The following is a 16,134-nucleotide window of genomic DNA, read 5'->3' as shown; positions in this document are numbered from 1 at the left end:
CTTTTGTGCCTACTTGTCTGGTATTAACACGACCTTAGCATGCGAAGGTGTTTAGGTAATAGCGCGAAAACACAATTTATTATGCATGCATTGACCGCCAGAAAGTGGCCGCTCGCTGCGCGTTTTATTTTTTGTTACCTTTCTCCTTGCGTCACATACAGCTCTTCAGCTGCAACGGCGGCTTCCTTCGCCTAACGCGGTGGCGGCTGCTCGTTCTTCGGCACGAGGCGAGGCCATAAAGCCCACGAACACGTAAGTAGCCGAGCATATGCGTAAGCACGCCTTCGACGCGAAGCTTGGCACGCCCGGCAGCCCCACAACCGCCCTCCTGGCAAGCACCTTATTGCCACTGTTTTCTTCTATCACTCGTTTCTTCAGCATACAGCCTGGTAGAGGAGCGCGCTAACCGGACAGAAAGAACGAGAAAACTTATAGTGCGCCAAAAAGGAAGCCCGGAGAGAGCGTCCGAAAATAGCCCCGGCTTTTTCTTCTCGTGTTTCATCATTGACTAATCACACGCGCAACCTGTACACATTTCTTATAGTGTAAATAGTTTGTGTTCATTACCTCTCCCCCTATACTTTCTTCCTGTCCCCTCACCTCTTTCATTTTATTTCTCCATGCTGCTGGCTATCCTATTTCCGCTGCCCCAGCTCAGATGCTTCAGTACCGATGGCAGATGCCGCGGCTAGCAAAAATCTTATCCTTGCTTTTAATTGTTTTAATAAACCACTACTACTACTTTTTCTTCTCAGTCCAACTATTGCGTCTCGACGAGAGGTGCGATTGGTACTCGAGCTTTTTTTTAATTAATGTTCAAAACCAGTCCACGCACAGTTTGTTGGACCCATAGCCTTTAGGGCTAGTAATGGGTCGAAATGTTAAAAAGCGCAATAATACTGGCAGACCCTATCATGACAGGACACAATCACAGTACACATCAGTAACGCGCAAAGTTGAATACCTTAAATTCAAGACAGTGGAGTATGGTCAATTAGAGCGCAATACAGTCAGCCGTAAGCGAAATTTATAAATCAAATCTCACAAACTTCTTTACTTTTATGGAAGTTAGGAAAATGCGTTTTAAAGATGCCGAAAAATTATTAGGAACTTGTGCACTGTGGAAAACAGTTGAATGACCTGAAACGAATGTTTTTTGGGCTTCACTTTTCAAGTTGTGGCAGTGTTATTAGATTTTAACTGTGCAGCGGCGACTCAGCCTTATTGCGCTAAACACATATCAGCAATTCATGCCCTGTTGACTCGTATCTGTGCAATATGTTTCTTCTCACGGTGTATTTTGCGGTTCGCTTTCATCGAATCCCGGCCGCGGTCATCACATTAAGATAGAGCCAAAACCTAAGATCGATGCGATAATTTCTCTGTTCTTTCAGGTGTCGCCACTTAGTTGTATTAATCGCATTGAATTGAGTCTGTCTGAGTATTATTGTTGCTTCTTTGCTGGATTTTTACACTGTGGGCGTAGTTTAGCAGCATATACTAGTCTTTGTGGCGCTGAAATCTTTTTCCCGCCAGTTTCAAAAATGCTACCTACATTTTCTTCGAGAACGCTTGAGTTTAGTTCGTTAATGTGTTCCCAATTCGGTGCAGCTTTTAAAAAATTGCTGGTGGTTTAGCTCTGGTTAAACCTAGTGTGTACGCGAAAGCATCATTGCACATGGAGGAGGTCACGCGCCACTGTTTATGTTCCCAGCGCTGCAACCGATGAAACATCACCGCGCATGCCCACTAGCGAGGTGCATAGCCGAGTGATGACGTCACGCGCAGCGGCGATGCGGAGCCAACCCACCGCAGCTACGAGGCGCGCGGCCAACGTACCGGCTGAACACCCATGGTTTCTAGCATGCGCAGTAGCAGACGGGGCCCAGCACCGTGACCTTGGCTTTACATGGCGTAGTGAAACTTTCGCTTCAAAACTTCGCATAGTCAAAATTAAACTGATGTCCTCCATAGCAGCACGCCTCATATTCTGCCGTGTTCCATTGGCACATAAAGATCCATTAATAATGCACCAAGTAAGTGCTGAACTCAGTGCAACTTTTCAACAACTGCAACTTTTGTGAAAACACTTTCAGTACCGGCTGCCTTCGAGCACACCGTTAATGATAAGCTGTTGACTAACGACCTTTAACAATGGGCCACTTCTTGAAGTGAACTATTTTCAAAGTCATTCCATTCACTCTGAGCTCCGTTAATCACACTGCGCGATGCGTTCAATAAAAGACCTGCCACCTCCGAGGGAAAGACCTTTACCTACCTGCGCCAGAGTCGCGAGCTCTATGTATGCCGGGAGTAAAAGAAAAGGCACGGCTCACAACAACGCTGCTGGCTATTCAAAGCTTTAGCCAGCAGCCCAGACAAAGGGGAAGAATGAATGGGGTGAAAACATTATTGCAGGCATACTATCGCCATTAAATAAAAATGCACATAACCGTGGAGTGCTGCCTCAGCTGACTGTGCGTATTCCTCGCGAGCAAAGTAAGGAGAAGTTTCGAGAATCTATTAACTTCGAAGGGCTCGCAAGTTTCCTCGGAACAAGAATTTGGAATATAGATATGTGTCAGGTCATTCATTATGCGAGTCGAAGCTTGGACAGTTAGCATAACTTGAATTTTTGGAAAGTGAGGTGAGGCTAAGCAAACTACTCAAGGACACAACTCAAGCGCTGCCCTCTTTCTGCAATGTTCTCTTGGAAATGTTTCTGGCAGACTTAAGATGCCAGAGAGCAGCAAGAGACTGAACGGTTTCCGATAATTCAGGGCCTTAAACTACCTTTCTTCTGAACGGGTTGCCGGTGTTGTATAGCGCTGGAAGCGAGTGCAAAGATAGCTCGATCTATGTGTAAACCGCAAGTGTACGGTATAAGAAATAAAAAGGAAAGGGTTACATTCATTTTACGGTAAGTAGAATGCCCTCGTCTCGTCCATACAGCCTACACAGCAAACTTAGGTGACTACAACCTGCGTTCGCGGGCGCTTGCAGGCCTTGCTGCTTCATCTAAGCTAATTCAAGGTAACACCTGGAACACGGCACTATGGCACCGTTGAATTACCATTGTAAATCCGGGCATCTGGCGGGAGGCGCTAATTCCTGATGCGAGATAAGAAAAACAGTTTTCCTTCTTTGTTTCATGCAGCGTGACATGTCTTTTTTATTATTATTGCCATCGTTATTTTTATTGTTATTGGTTAGCTGTTATTCATGCAAAAAAGTTTCGTAACCTACGAAATGTTTTGTTCCTTGCGTTTTCATCTCGGGCAATGAGGCGTCCCACGAGTTAGCCCGAGCTTTTTACTTCCAGGTGACCGTGGAGCCGCCCGACTGCGGGGGAATGTATGAGTGGCTGCAAATGCATACACAAATGGTTGAAAATTACAGACTAGGAAAGAGACTGGTGCCACCACCGGACCGTAGCTTGGCAAACAGAAAGGTTGTCGCGTGGCGACTTCTGCAGGCCGGAAATTTTGTAAATCCGGTTTTGGTCTACCATACCCAAACAGAAGATAGAGACGATGGCAAATGTCGGACTTGTGGGCTGAGAGGGACCCTCTGTCACGTAATTTGGGTATGCCCTGGCTCCCCGGGCGTCAGGAGAAATATCACGAGAGGCCTGGGAGGCCCTGTTGGGTAGCGAGCTCCCGCTCAACAGCTACGTGCAATCCGCTTGGCGGCCGAAGCCGTGAAGACGCAGTGTGTCTTCGCCAGTCTTAAGTCGCGGAGGCCCCGGCCCCCGTCCCCTGAGCCTGCGTGCCGGGGGCGGGTAGTAGGGGGCCTCCTACATTGGTGGAGATATAAAGTTTTCAATCAATCAGTCAATCAATCTTGTGTTTTCTCTATTCGATTTACTGCATTAATGGTATTTCGAAAGCCGTGAGCAAATTCCCTTCGCGGTGGCTGCCGAGCCCGAGGGCACGAGTTCAACCCCGTCTGCGGCGGCCGCGTTTCGATGCAGGCGAAAGGCAAAAACGCCCGCGTGCTATTTGATGTCAGTGCACGTTACAGAACCTCCGAATACATGAGTAGGAGGGTGCATGTCACTCAGACGTCGTCGTCTTCGTCGTTGTTTCGGCGCACGCAGTTGCTGCCCGTCTTTATTTTCTCTTACTGCGTTAGCATTAGAGCCCCCATTCGGCGAAAACATCCCTGTCTGTGTGCCCGAAGTTACACCCACACTCCCACACTCGACACACCACCACCTTCCAGAAAGTCCACCCACCAGAATCCCATGCAGTAGCGGAACAAAAAAGCGACGATGAAATCAGACCCAATTGGAAAGCGATTATCTTTAAAAGAGAAAATGTGAAGATAGATATAAAAGCAATTCAACTAACGCAGGTCTGTGGCATCGCACCGTATGTTCGCCCGTGAGCTTCCTTCTTTTCGCACTCCTTTCTTTCACCTTCCTGCTATCTTCACACAGAAGTGACAATGGCAATGGCGTCAGTCGATAGGCCCGTGCACTTTCCTTCATTCTTTCCACATGCGGTCACAGCAGGAACTCAGGAGGTCGAATTAATTCGAAACCCTGTATTGCGGCTACGGCGCGTTTCAGTAAATTCGTGTGCCGACCGATAATGGGAGAGTTACTGCGTTTTTCGTTTCTTCAGAAAGCATTTGCATTTTTTCGCAAAGGTACTGTTGAAGAAAGCCGCTTCTGCGCTTCGACTTTGGGCTCAGTTCTGACTAAATTAGTACCATCATACGTATGTACCTATATGAATACGTTGTGCCGCATACACACAGCTTATCCTGCGCGCATTCATTTCTTGGGGAATCACCGTTTACGCGCCGACGATAATAATAATAATTATTATTAAAATAACAATAATAGTAGTTATTTTATTTACACATCTAAACCATACATATGCCGGCCTGCGAAGTTGGCTAGAAGTGAAGTGCCGTACAGGACATCACCCTTGAGCAGTCGGCTAAAACTTATCATTAGGCCTGTGCAAAATTCAAAATTTTGAAATAAAGAATAGAACATTTTCCTATTCGATTCGTCAAGAGAATCCCATACCAAACCATGTCATACCACACACACCTCTCCGTACCATACCATACCACACACACCTCACCGCACCATACTTTACCATATCATACTCAACAATCGGCGAACAGGCCTCATGTGCTTAAAACGTTGTGAATCAGGTTACTCAACGTCTTTGTCAGATCATACGCTGCATTATAAAACAACGCGCTGTTTTCCAATCCCATGATTGCTGGTGCGCTGTTGATCATGGGGTGCGCGGTTCGTTCGATTACTGCACTTTAGACACCGCTGGACACCACTGCACACGTTATCACTGGACGACTGAAAACGAGCAGCAATCGCCCACCTTCGCACTCTTATCACCATTGTCGAAGCACGGAGACAGATGACCTAATCACAGAGGAAGCGGCAGCTCGGCGGCCTTGAGACCTTCGATAAATGGCGTAGACTCCAAATACGCCCGGGGGTATTTATCTGTGTCTTTGCGAACGAACCGACGAGCGGGACACGCAGCCGCAGCAGCTCCGAACGACGCGACAGCGGGGAAACAATTGATTGCAGGAAAGAATCCTACGATATTTGATCGCTAACGCGCGGATCACTAAGCGTTTCTCTCGCCACCGAGCCCGCTTTCTTTCCAGTGGATCGCGGGAACAGGGACATTTGTAGGGATCAGTCAGTTCGTGTTGGAAATAAATCTATCGCGAAAAGCTCTCTTTGTCCTTTCTTTTGCAAAAAGCGCGTAGTTCTGGTGGTTCTGTGTTGTCGAAGTTCTAGTGATGCGATAATAGACAGCCAATGATTCAAGTCTTGCGGGACTTCCGAAAAGAAGCCGAGAGACCAAGATTCCCCACATTAGCGAAGAAATCGCTCAGAACGCTGTCACTAAAGAGGCTAGGAACAGGTACAGTGCCGATCAACACCGAGGGAATGCCCGCCGATGGTCAGCTGCAGAGTGCGGCTGCAAGAATACTTTCGACCTCAAAAAGCTGAGAAAGTTCTTTGAAGGTATACTTAGCCCATCGTGTGTGTAACATAGACGAGTGTGAACCTGTAAAATTTGAGGTTCCGTCTGACAATGTTAAGCAGGATACCTTAAGTTTTGTTTATATTCGAGTGAAAAACCACGGCTTCTCCCGAGCTATGAGTAACACAGACATTTACCTTGTCTTGAAGCACATTATGAACACGATCCCGCCCCATTAATGTTGTGGGTGCGTGTTAAGCAACTAGGTTGACTGCAGAAGTACATTTTACAGAAAGAGGCGCCAACACGAAAAAGCGCTTGTCCGTGTCATTCTTACGTTTATTCGTGTTGGTGCTTCTTCTTTCTGTCAATTAAGAAGTTGGAAGCAATTCGCTTCCGGGGTGCTAAATTCACAGATGCGCCTCTTCCACACCTCACACTGCCGTAACTTCTATGTGTCATCATGCAACCTGTGGCGCTCTCAAGCTCCTCACTGGCGTTCAAAATAAACTTTTCTCTCAGTCGATTTCTTCCTTTCTTTAATTTCTTTTACCTTAGCTAATCTCGTGCGTGACATGCGACACTCGGCTGACACAGAGGTTCAGGCAATAAGCCCTTCTCCGTCGACGCCCTTCCAGGTGGCCTTGGTTAAATAATCAGCCCCTAGCTTAGGTTTTGTTCGTCTCTTGTACCACACCTGCAGCCAGTTTAGCCGCAACATCGTGTCATTCGCTTGCGACAAAGTCTTCTTTTGGCGGTTGCGTCGAGCAAGTTTTTCATGGTGGTCGTACTTCGCGTCCTATTATAGGCTTCGTAAAACGGGAAACCAGGATACCATTTTTAAACAAGTTTATTTCATCTCGAATAGTTCGTGGCGCATGCAAAAGGAGATAAAGAAAAAGCCAACGCAGAGCGACTGAGGCATATTCGTCTTGAAGCGAGCGCCTCTCGCTTCGGGGCAGGCTGGAGACAGCTATGAAACAATACGACACATCATTTCCGCTTTAATTATGGAATTCATTCCCTCCGAGAGTAAAACCTTTGCCACAACACGGCCTAGAAGTCAAATGCGGCATACTATTCGGAAGTGGCACAAGCCGTCTAGGCATCGTTGGCTGCATCTCATCCCACATACAAAACAATTATTTCTGACCCGTGAGGCGCCTCTCGGAACGTCGAGCAGGGCTGGGCACCTTGCCTAGCCTAGTGCCTTCTTTAAAACAGCGTCTAAACCGGGGACCCCACTCACCGGAATTTCGTGTGTGCTCCTGCTCACATGGGCCTTGAGGGAAATGAGGCCGCTGACGCCGCCGCCCGAGCGCTCTCTCACCGGGCATTCCCATCCGACCCCGACGATCAGAAATTCGAATTCACTCCAGCTTACTCTTTCAAAGACATTGTTTTACTCTATCAATCTGGCCACGGCCTTTATCATCGCCCGTGTAAAGGCCTCTCAAAGGCAGAGGAGCGGCTTCTGCTCCGCCTGTATACTAATACTTTGCTGTGCCCGGCAGCTCTCAAACATATCGACCCTTCTTCCTCGGGCAGCTGTCCGCAGTGTGCGGAGAAGTCTTCGGACTTCTAACACTTGGTATGGGCTTGCCCCTCCAACCCTGCTATACTCCCTCACCCCAACCCCACCCGGGAGGGCTGGGAGGCAACCCTGCTCGGCTGCTCTGACCTACAGGCCCAAAAGCCCTTTTGAGCGTGCCCGGGCAGCGGCCGACGCTCCTGCGGTCCCGTACTTTAGGGACCCTACCTAATGTTTGTGAGGGCCAGCCCCTTAAGATTCGGTCCAATCATACCTCCCTGTACGTACTGTTCTCGAGCCAATAAAAGTCTTTCACCACCACGACAAGCTTGTGGGAGCCCGCACTCGGGGTAGTTATGAATAGACCAGTTCGCACTCGCAGTTTACAAGCGCAGAACGTTTTCTTTTTTGCCCAAAAGCATGAGCGTTTCCGAATAAGAATGCAGGTGTCGTATCCTAACCATGCTTTGCAGGGTATTCGGGTCGAACAATGCGACGTTCATACGAATTCAAATTTTCCGCGCAAAGATTTCCGCTGCCAGCGCCGTGGCGCCGGCGCCACTCGTTGGAGCGTTGAAGAGGTCGTGAACCCCTGTTCATTTCATGTGCACCCGGTGGCGCTACCACCGTGAGGACCAAAGAAAGATATGGCAGGCAGGCCCCTATAGTGCGAGCTGTGGCCGCAGCAGTATATTAACTTTATGAATCACACTAAAGAGGCCTTTTCATTGACAGAATCTTTTGTAGCCACAGGCTTGCCCAGCTAGAGTCACTGGATAAGCTATCCAGCGACTCTATGTCCGTCTTTATTGTAGCGCCATCGCTCGCACATCGTAAAAATCAGAAAGGCGCGTGCCTTGCGGCAGCTCCTATAAGCGGCGCCTTTGCGCGCCAGCTTCTAATTGGGCTTTTCAGTGATTTCTCACGTTGGCGGCGCTGAAATATAATTTAGGGGTCTATTTCGACAGACAGCGCATGCTACAAGTTGACACTGCTGCTGTGGGCAGTGCACGGCTGTTAACCAGGAAACCGGGAGACAGCACCTATCACTGCGGCGTCGAGTATCACGTCCCAAACTAGTCCATGTCCGCTTTACAGATAGTTAAATCTGGAAATGCGGGTGACAACAACAGAATCAAGACTGTGGAACCAAAAACAAACAGCAATTTGGGATTCGCATTACTGAAACGAAAAACGGAAGTAGATGGGAACAGATTTCATCGAAAGCATCGCATTGCGACTGTACGTGAGCGCAAGCAACTGAAGAACGTGACCGAATAGATGTCTGTTTCATAAAATTCAACATGCATCCTTGCTGCGATCTTCATCAGAAACCAAAGCCTGCGAGCTGGTTATTACAGCGCGTGCTAGTTGCGCTACATATACCCAGTGCCAAGTGCCGCGAGTTAGTGACATCGATTCCCCAATTTACAGAGCTTGGAAATTAAACTTTAAAACTCGATTTAAGAGTGCACTCTGCGTTAAATCACATAATGTAGCAATATTTTTTCATAGGTCATTAAGCAATGTAGCTGGTAAATCAACAAGGAATTCTTAGCTACTCCTCTCGGCATTTCGTACTTGTTTCCAACACGCCTTCATTTTGAGGGCCGTGATGGCCGCGTTTGTGTGAGTGATATTGATTAATCATTCCCTAAGCGAAGCCTACTCTAACTTGGGGAACGTTCCTAACTACAGTGAACCTTCTTCAAGGCGTCAATAGGGCAGTTTAGTAAACGAAATAATTGGAGGGAACAATTAAAGCTCTTTAGACACCTAATTTTATTGCCTGTTGTGTTATTTCAAATGGTGCTTTAGACATTAGAATACATGGATCACCATGTGGTTTTCGCCTAGGACTGCTAAATGACATAAAATTGAATGCCTTCTTTCATGGTGTTTCGGTTTCTGTTTCATCAACCGAATGATGCCGGTGACGTGTAGTTAATTGTTAGGTCTCGCGATGTTAAAAAAAAAACGGGAGTATAAATGCTGATAGATAGATCTAGCTCACTGCAGCGCTTATGCTAGCCTGCTTCCATAGCTAGAATTACAGCAAACGACGTGTCAGCAGTTATATTGCCGCTTTTTGTGTGTGTGCGTGTGCCTCACGCGACAAAGCTGTGTGTGCGTCCCACAATAAAGAGTTGCCAGTCAGCGCTGTGTTCTTCCTTCTTCTCTTCCTAATCCTTTTCTTTTTTGGCCGTGTGCCGTTGCGCTGAAAACTATGAGCTTAAATCAAGAATACCAACTGGCCCGAGAACTGACTATGGTCAAGTCTACTACACGTCACAGCCATCCTTCGCTTGATGAAGCCGAAACTGCGTCAAGAATAAATGCTGTTATAAATGATTCAGCGGTCATAGGGGAATGCCACGGGGCGCTTCGTGTATACCAATGTCTGGCGCGTCGTTTGAAAGAAGAAAATATGCGAGCAAAAATTTTGTGTCGCTAAGCCCTTTAAGCTCCGCCTTAAGGGTATGACGCGATGGCGTTAATCGGTTAATGCTCACCTATGCGGAATTGGTCATTCTCGACTTTACAATCATAGCTCAATGGGAGACCTCATGCCACTACTCCTGGCTCTTTGGTGCAGCAGTTAAGCTATGCGCCACTGCCCTGCGATTGCAGGTGCTTGCACCGGCGGGGCTTTTGCGACCAAGGTTGCTCTTCCCGAGCAACCTCTTGCGACCAGGCATTAATATAACTGCCACCTGTCGCGATGGGCAGGTTGTGATGACGAAACAAGGTCACTTGACTTAGGTGGCCCACCTATGTTTCTTCTCTGGGGATTGTTCGTTCATTTCTCGCTCACCGTCAACGACGCCGACGATTACGCCGGCTTTCCTGCGACACATGAGCTCCTTAAGGCTAGCGCATTAATTAAACGTCTTGGCCAGCTGCTTTTCATTACAGTAAGTTCTGGTAACTTGGGTTTCGTAAGTCAAAAAATATTCGATGGGCTTCGTTGGTGTGATCAAAAGCTGTCATACCTTATGTTCCCTAATTCTCCCTCCCCCCCCCCCCCCTTCGTGTCTTCCAGCACACATCATCATCTTCATCAACCTGAATACACCCACTGCAGGTCAAATGTCTCTCCAAAGTCTCTCCAATTAACCCTGTCTAATGCCAGCTGCGCCCAGCCCACCCCTACAAACTTCGTAATCTCATCCGCCCACCTGACCTTCTGCCGCCCCTTGCTACGCTTGCCTTCTCTTGGAACCCACTCTGTTACCCTTAAGGACCAGCGGTTATCTTGCCTTCGAATTACATGCCCTGCCCAAGCCCATTTCTTCCTCTTGATTTCGACTAGGGTGTCATTAACACGCGTTTGTTCTCTCGCCCACTGTGCCCGCTTCCGGACTCTAAACGTTTCACCTATGATTTTTCTTCCCATCGCTCGCTGCGCTGTCCTCAACTCAAGCTGGACCCTTTTCGTTACCCTCCACGTTTCTGCCACATCCAGCACACATCCGGTGCTTATTGTACATGGAAGAGACGCAGAGAGAACGAAGCAGCAACTTTAGAGGAAACTATACTTTATGACTAATCAAAACACAAAGGCGTTAAAGATGAAACAGTTCTCTTCGTGGTTAAAGGAAGAGCACAGTCTGAAGTACTGCACCTCAGGGCATGCAGCGTTACTCAGGTCGAGCTAAAAATCAGGACAAACGATCTTAATGATGGACTCAGTAGCACGCGGTACGGCTCCACGTTGGCTCCGGGTCGCTTGTCCTGTAAGTAGCCGCAGTTGGCGTCTTGCACGAGACGAGATATGGACTCGCTGGCCTCCGGCGAGCAGCTCTCCTTGAACACGAAAGAGTTGGGCGCGCCGAGCATGTTGGTTGCCAGTCGCCGCCGGTCGTCCATGCAGCCTTTTCGCGGTTCGTAGCTCCGTGCTCCTCCTCGTTGGCGGGGAGATTATTCGGCGCATCCTATATGTGCCTGCAAGTCGAAAGCCGTTTAAGTAACAACAGGGACATTCAGTCGCCGAATAATGGTCGCACGGGCGTCATAAGAAAAAAGAAATGGCACCCAAGTAAAAATAGTTCTACCGGTTCGAAAACAGTCTCAAAGTGGAGCCTTCTAAGCACAAGTGATCTATGTTCAATAAATTGCGAATTAGAGTTCAGTGAATTAAAAGCGCCAAAAGAACCACCCAAAAACCACCCAAAGAGTGAAAAGCAGCGAAATTTGTTGTTACGACGCTGATTTTCATTTGTGCTATGCGCCGGGAAGCAATGTTCTACACAGCAAAACTAGATGCTCCGACTTGATTCTCCTGTGAATGTACGGTCTCATCGTTATTGTCGCCGGTCTTGACCCCAGCGCAGGCGCGCGACCTTTGATGCGCGTTGGAGACATGCCTACCAGCGACGTACTGCGCGCACACGCCCATGCTGTAGGATCATGAAGGTAAACACAGGCAAAATTTTCCATCTTCCATGATCGAGTACTATACCACTGCTTCATCAGCCGTACCGCAAGGTGTATGCAACACGAAGGAGTATTATACGGGCTGCTACGGTGGAAACAGCACTTTAGACAAAACACCAGCGATGTTTCAAACAGCATAGAGGCGAAGCTTAGCTACGAGCATTTGTGACCGCATTATCGTATCAAAGCTTCTTTTTCTTAATAGAAGAGAAATTCGCATCCTCCATTTCCCTGCGCAATGTTTGCATTATCGAGACGCGCATAGCACAATTCAGAAAGCGAGGAAGCGTCAGCGTGGTGAAATCCAGAGAACTCAGGCATTAGTTTCCGCCGTTGCAATCGATGCTGAAGCGGTGAGAGGCTACTTACAATAAACGAAACTACAGCGGAGATGCTTCCTATTCACACCAAGGTAAATTCATATATTACAGGTTGGATTATATAGAGGGATCAGATATTCATTGCAGGAACTGAATTGAAGCAAACGGGGCCTGTTAAATCTTTATAGTATTTAGAAGTTCATACACGTGCCCCTCACTATAGCAGCGCACTGGTTATTTAAGGCTTTCCGAGGCAGCTTTTATTGCTCCATGGATCAAAATTGAGGACTCATGCCAAATGCCTCGAAAGAAAACTTGAGAGAGGACAGCAGGGTGGACCTCAAGCGGCTATCTCTTTCCTGCATTCGTGAAAAAATTCACTATATTTTTAATGCTGTGTGATTATTAATATTACCGTGATTAGAATTTAATCAAGAATTTCTTGATAAGTCGATTGTTTTCTTGGCGCCGCGCATGATGCGAATGAAGCCAAAAAAACGCACGCAGCAAGATAAGTGTTTAGTTTTGAGAGTATTAAATGTCGTCACCGTCAATTAGAATTTCCACTGTTACATAATTATTTCTCAGTGGAAACGAACCTCCCGTCTACCTATTTCGTTGTTCTGACATTCCTTTTCTCCGTGTTGGCCTCTAACGTTTCACTTGCGCCGAAAGTGCGCTCCACGTGCCGTGAAACCCATTGACTGGGACACAGCCCCGATTACATTATCGGGGAACAACGTGCAACGCACTCCGCACGCTGTTTGTGATATCAAACGTTTCTTCTTTTTTTTCACAGGCTTGTAGGTTTCAAGACGACAGGAAGTTGGGCTGCTTTGTGTCGATTCATTATGGCGGGTAACCAGCGCGCAAGCAACGCAGAGAAAAGAATGCATACTCGGCACAGACAGACCTCTGTGCCTGTCTACTAAGCGTTCTTTTATCTTCGTTGTTTGCGCGAAGGCCACCGCGCAGGTCTCTCTCGTAACTATAGGCCCATGAGGTATGTTTACCGTTACACAGCATAGTAAAAGCAACGTGATATGACAGGTTGCGCGACGGCGGGATACCTGCTGCACGGGCTGTGCCGGCTGCAGTCCCAGTGCTCGACGACTGCAATCGAGCACGAGCGCGCCTGCGGTGTCACGTGACTCCACTGCGCTGAGGTGAGGGACGACAGCATCGCTCACTTAGTGTTTTCACTCTTAATGAACGGATTGTAAAAAGGTAGTATATGCAGAAGATACGAGCTCAGGCTGATTTTCGCTACCTTTTTACTAGATATTTACTACACTTTCAAAAGTAGTTACTAAAGGTCTGCCTTTCCTCCTTCCTTCTTACTACTTATGGTTGCTAGTTATTACCTGCTTAGTAACCGTTCCTTTAGCCCTAAAGAAAAAGTTTTATAAGATAAAAGGCCTGCGTTAATGTTGTCACTTTTGCGCATTAACATACGAGTATTCATAAGTGAGTCCTAAATGAGGAACAACCGCTGCTCTGATTCCTCACGCAACGTACCTCGTAGCCCGCACTGCAGACGACGCTGACAGCGCCCGTGCCCTTGTGTCGTCACGTGCGCATTTTAGTATAGCGGTCGCTGCCGAAGGGAGTTTTCCTCTCCGAATTTCGATCGAGTTTTCTAGAATATATAGTGCACCCAGGGCACTTAGACTTTGGAAGAAGAATTGCCTGCTCTGTAATTATCTGCTGGAGGATAAACACGCAATAAGTCGAACAACCATGTCATGGCTGCTTTAACAGTGGGTATCTAGTCTACCAAACGTTCTTTCCTGCGAACACTGCAGCGAAATAGAGAAGAAAAGACTAGTATAGAATATGCTTTGCTTTAACATTAACGAGGAGCACTCGAGCTTGTGCTCGCACTCTTCTTCATATTCGTTGTAGAAGCCATGCACTCACCAATGAGCGCAGCTCTCGTCAGTGTTTCAAATTGCTAACTACCTTTCGCGCGTCGAAATGATGTCTCTATCATTTGCTACTCCAGCAAACAGTACTACTGCGGAGTATTCGGCTGCTACCTGCATATTCAAAGAAATCCTGAGAGTACTTGTACATGCCCCTACAATTTCCACTGAGGGCCAACCAACCTTCAACCTCCCTATTTTTTTAGTGTTTTATTTATAGAAATCAGGTGCAGAGTGACCTGTTAAGCTGCAGCACAAGCTTGTAGTAAAAAAACGTTCGAGATCACTGCGGCAACCCGCATTGGAGGAATGCGAAAGCAATGACGCCTTCACTCCCCTCTTCGCCACTCTTCCATCAATTGCCCATTTTGAGTTTTCAAACTTGGCGCCACGCTTCGTTTTCAAATTTCGCTACAGGCTTGGCTCCGCTCACTTCCGATGTTTTCAAATTGGGCGCCACCTTTGCTCCGGCCCCACCCACATTTAGGACATTTTTAGCTCTAATTAATTAATTTCCCCACATGCACCCCATATTTTCCCTGTGAACTTTTTTGATGCTCTACTTAATGCAACCATTCTTTTACTTATAACTCAATTCGTTCGAACGTTGTCGTGATGACAAGCTCGCGATGACACGCAAACCTCAAACGTAGTCATACAATGGTTTCGCATTAGTAACTGAATTTCTTGCGTATTTAATCAGAGGTAAACTAACTCTGTGTTGGCAGTTCATATTGCTGCGTTCAGGATGCAGCGATGGCGTAGAGGTAGAACATCCGCCTCGCGTGCAAGAGGACCGGGGTTCAAATCCTGGTGCCGCGCAACTCTCCACCGGGATTAAAAAAAAAAAATCCGCGTGTCGATGAAATTGCATAACCAGGCCTGGAGTGCGGCCTTATCTCGGTGACCAGTACCGACAACGCACTCTCTCACCAGAGCAGGATTTGGCCACCCTGGTGTAGTACTTGGCCACAACCTTCTATGATCAAACCAATTAACCCTCGGCCCTCAGTCCCCAGCGGCTGCAGAGCAACTGACCACGGCGGCGGTCAGACCTCTGACGCAGCGGAGGGTGCTAAGAATCTCTGGCTCCGGACAGGCCGCCATTGGAATCTGAACCTGGCAACGTTTAACGCTAGAACTTTAGCTAGTGAGGCTAGCCTAGCAGTGCTGTTTGAGGAACTAGCGGGAATTAAATGGGATGTGATAGGGCTTAGCGAAGTTAGGAGGACAGGTGAGGCGTATACAGTACTAAAGGACGGACACATACTGTGCTATCACGGGTTAGAGGATAGACGAGAACTAGGTGTGGGTTTCCTCATTAATAAGGATATAGCTGGCAACGTAGAGGAGTTCTACAGTATTAACGAGAGGGTAGCAGCTATAGTAATTAGGCTGAATAGGAGGTACAAGCTGAAAGTGGTGCAGGCCTACGCACCCACATCCAGCCATGATGACCAGACCGTTGAAAGCTTCTATGAGGACGTAGAATCAGCAATGAATAAAGCAAAATCGCAGTACACTGTACTGATGGGCGACTTCAATGCGAAGGTGGGCAAGAAGCAGGCTGACGACCACGCGGTAGGGGACTATGGGATAGGCTCTAGAAATAGCAGGGGAGAGCTATTAGTCGAATTCGCGGATAGAAATAATTTACGGATCATGAATACCTTCTTCCGCAAACGAGAAAACAGGAAGTGGACCTGGAAGAGCCCCAATGGTGAGATTAAAAATGAAATCGACTTCATACTATGCGCTAAACCTGGCATCATTCAGGATGTGGCCGTCCTCGGAACGGTGCGTTGCAGCGACCATAGAATGGTAAGGTCTAGAATTAGCTTAGACTTGAAGAGGGCACGGAAGAAGCTAGCGAAGAAGAAGACCATTAACGAGTTAGCCGTAAGAGGGAAAGCACAGGAGTTTAGGATAGCGCTGCAAAA

The sequence above is a fragment of the Amblyomma americanum genome, chromosome 4, assembly GCF_052857255.1.
Source record: "Amblyomma americanum isolate KBUSLIRL-KWMA chromosome 4, ASM5285725v1, whole genome shotgun sequence".
Classification (NCBI taxonomy): Eukaryota; Metazoa; Arthropoda; class Arachnida; order Ixodida; family Ixodidae; genus Amblyomma; species Amblyomma americanum.
The sequence above is the reverse complement of the archived record's forward strand: the minus strand, read 5'-3'. Positions refer to the sequence as shown.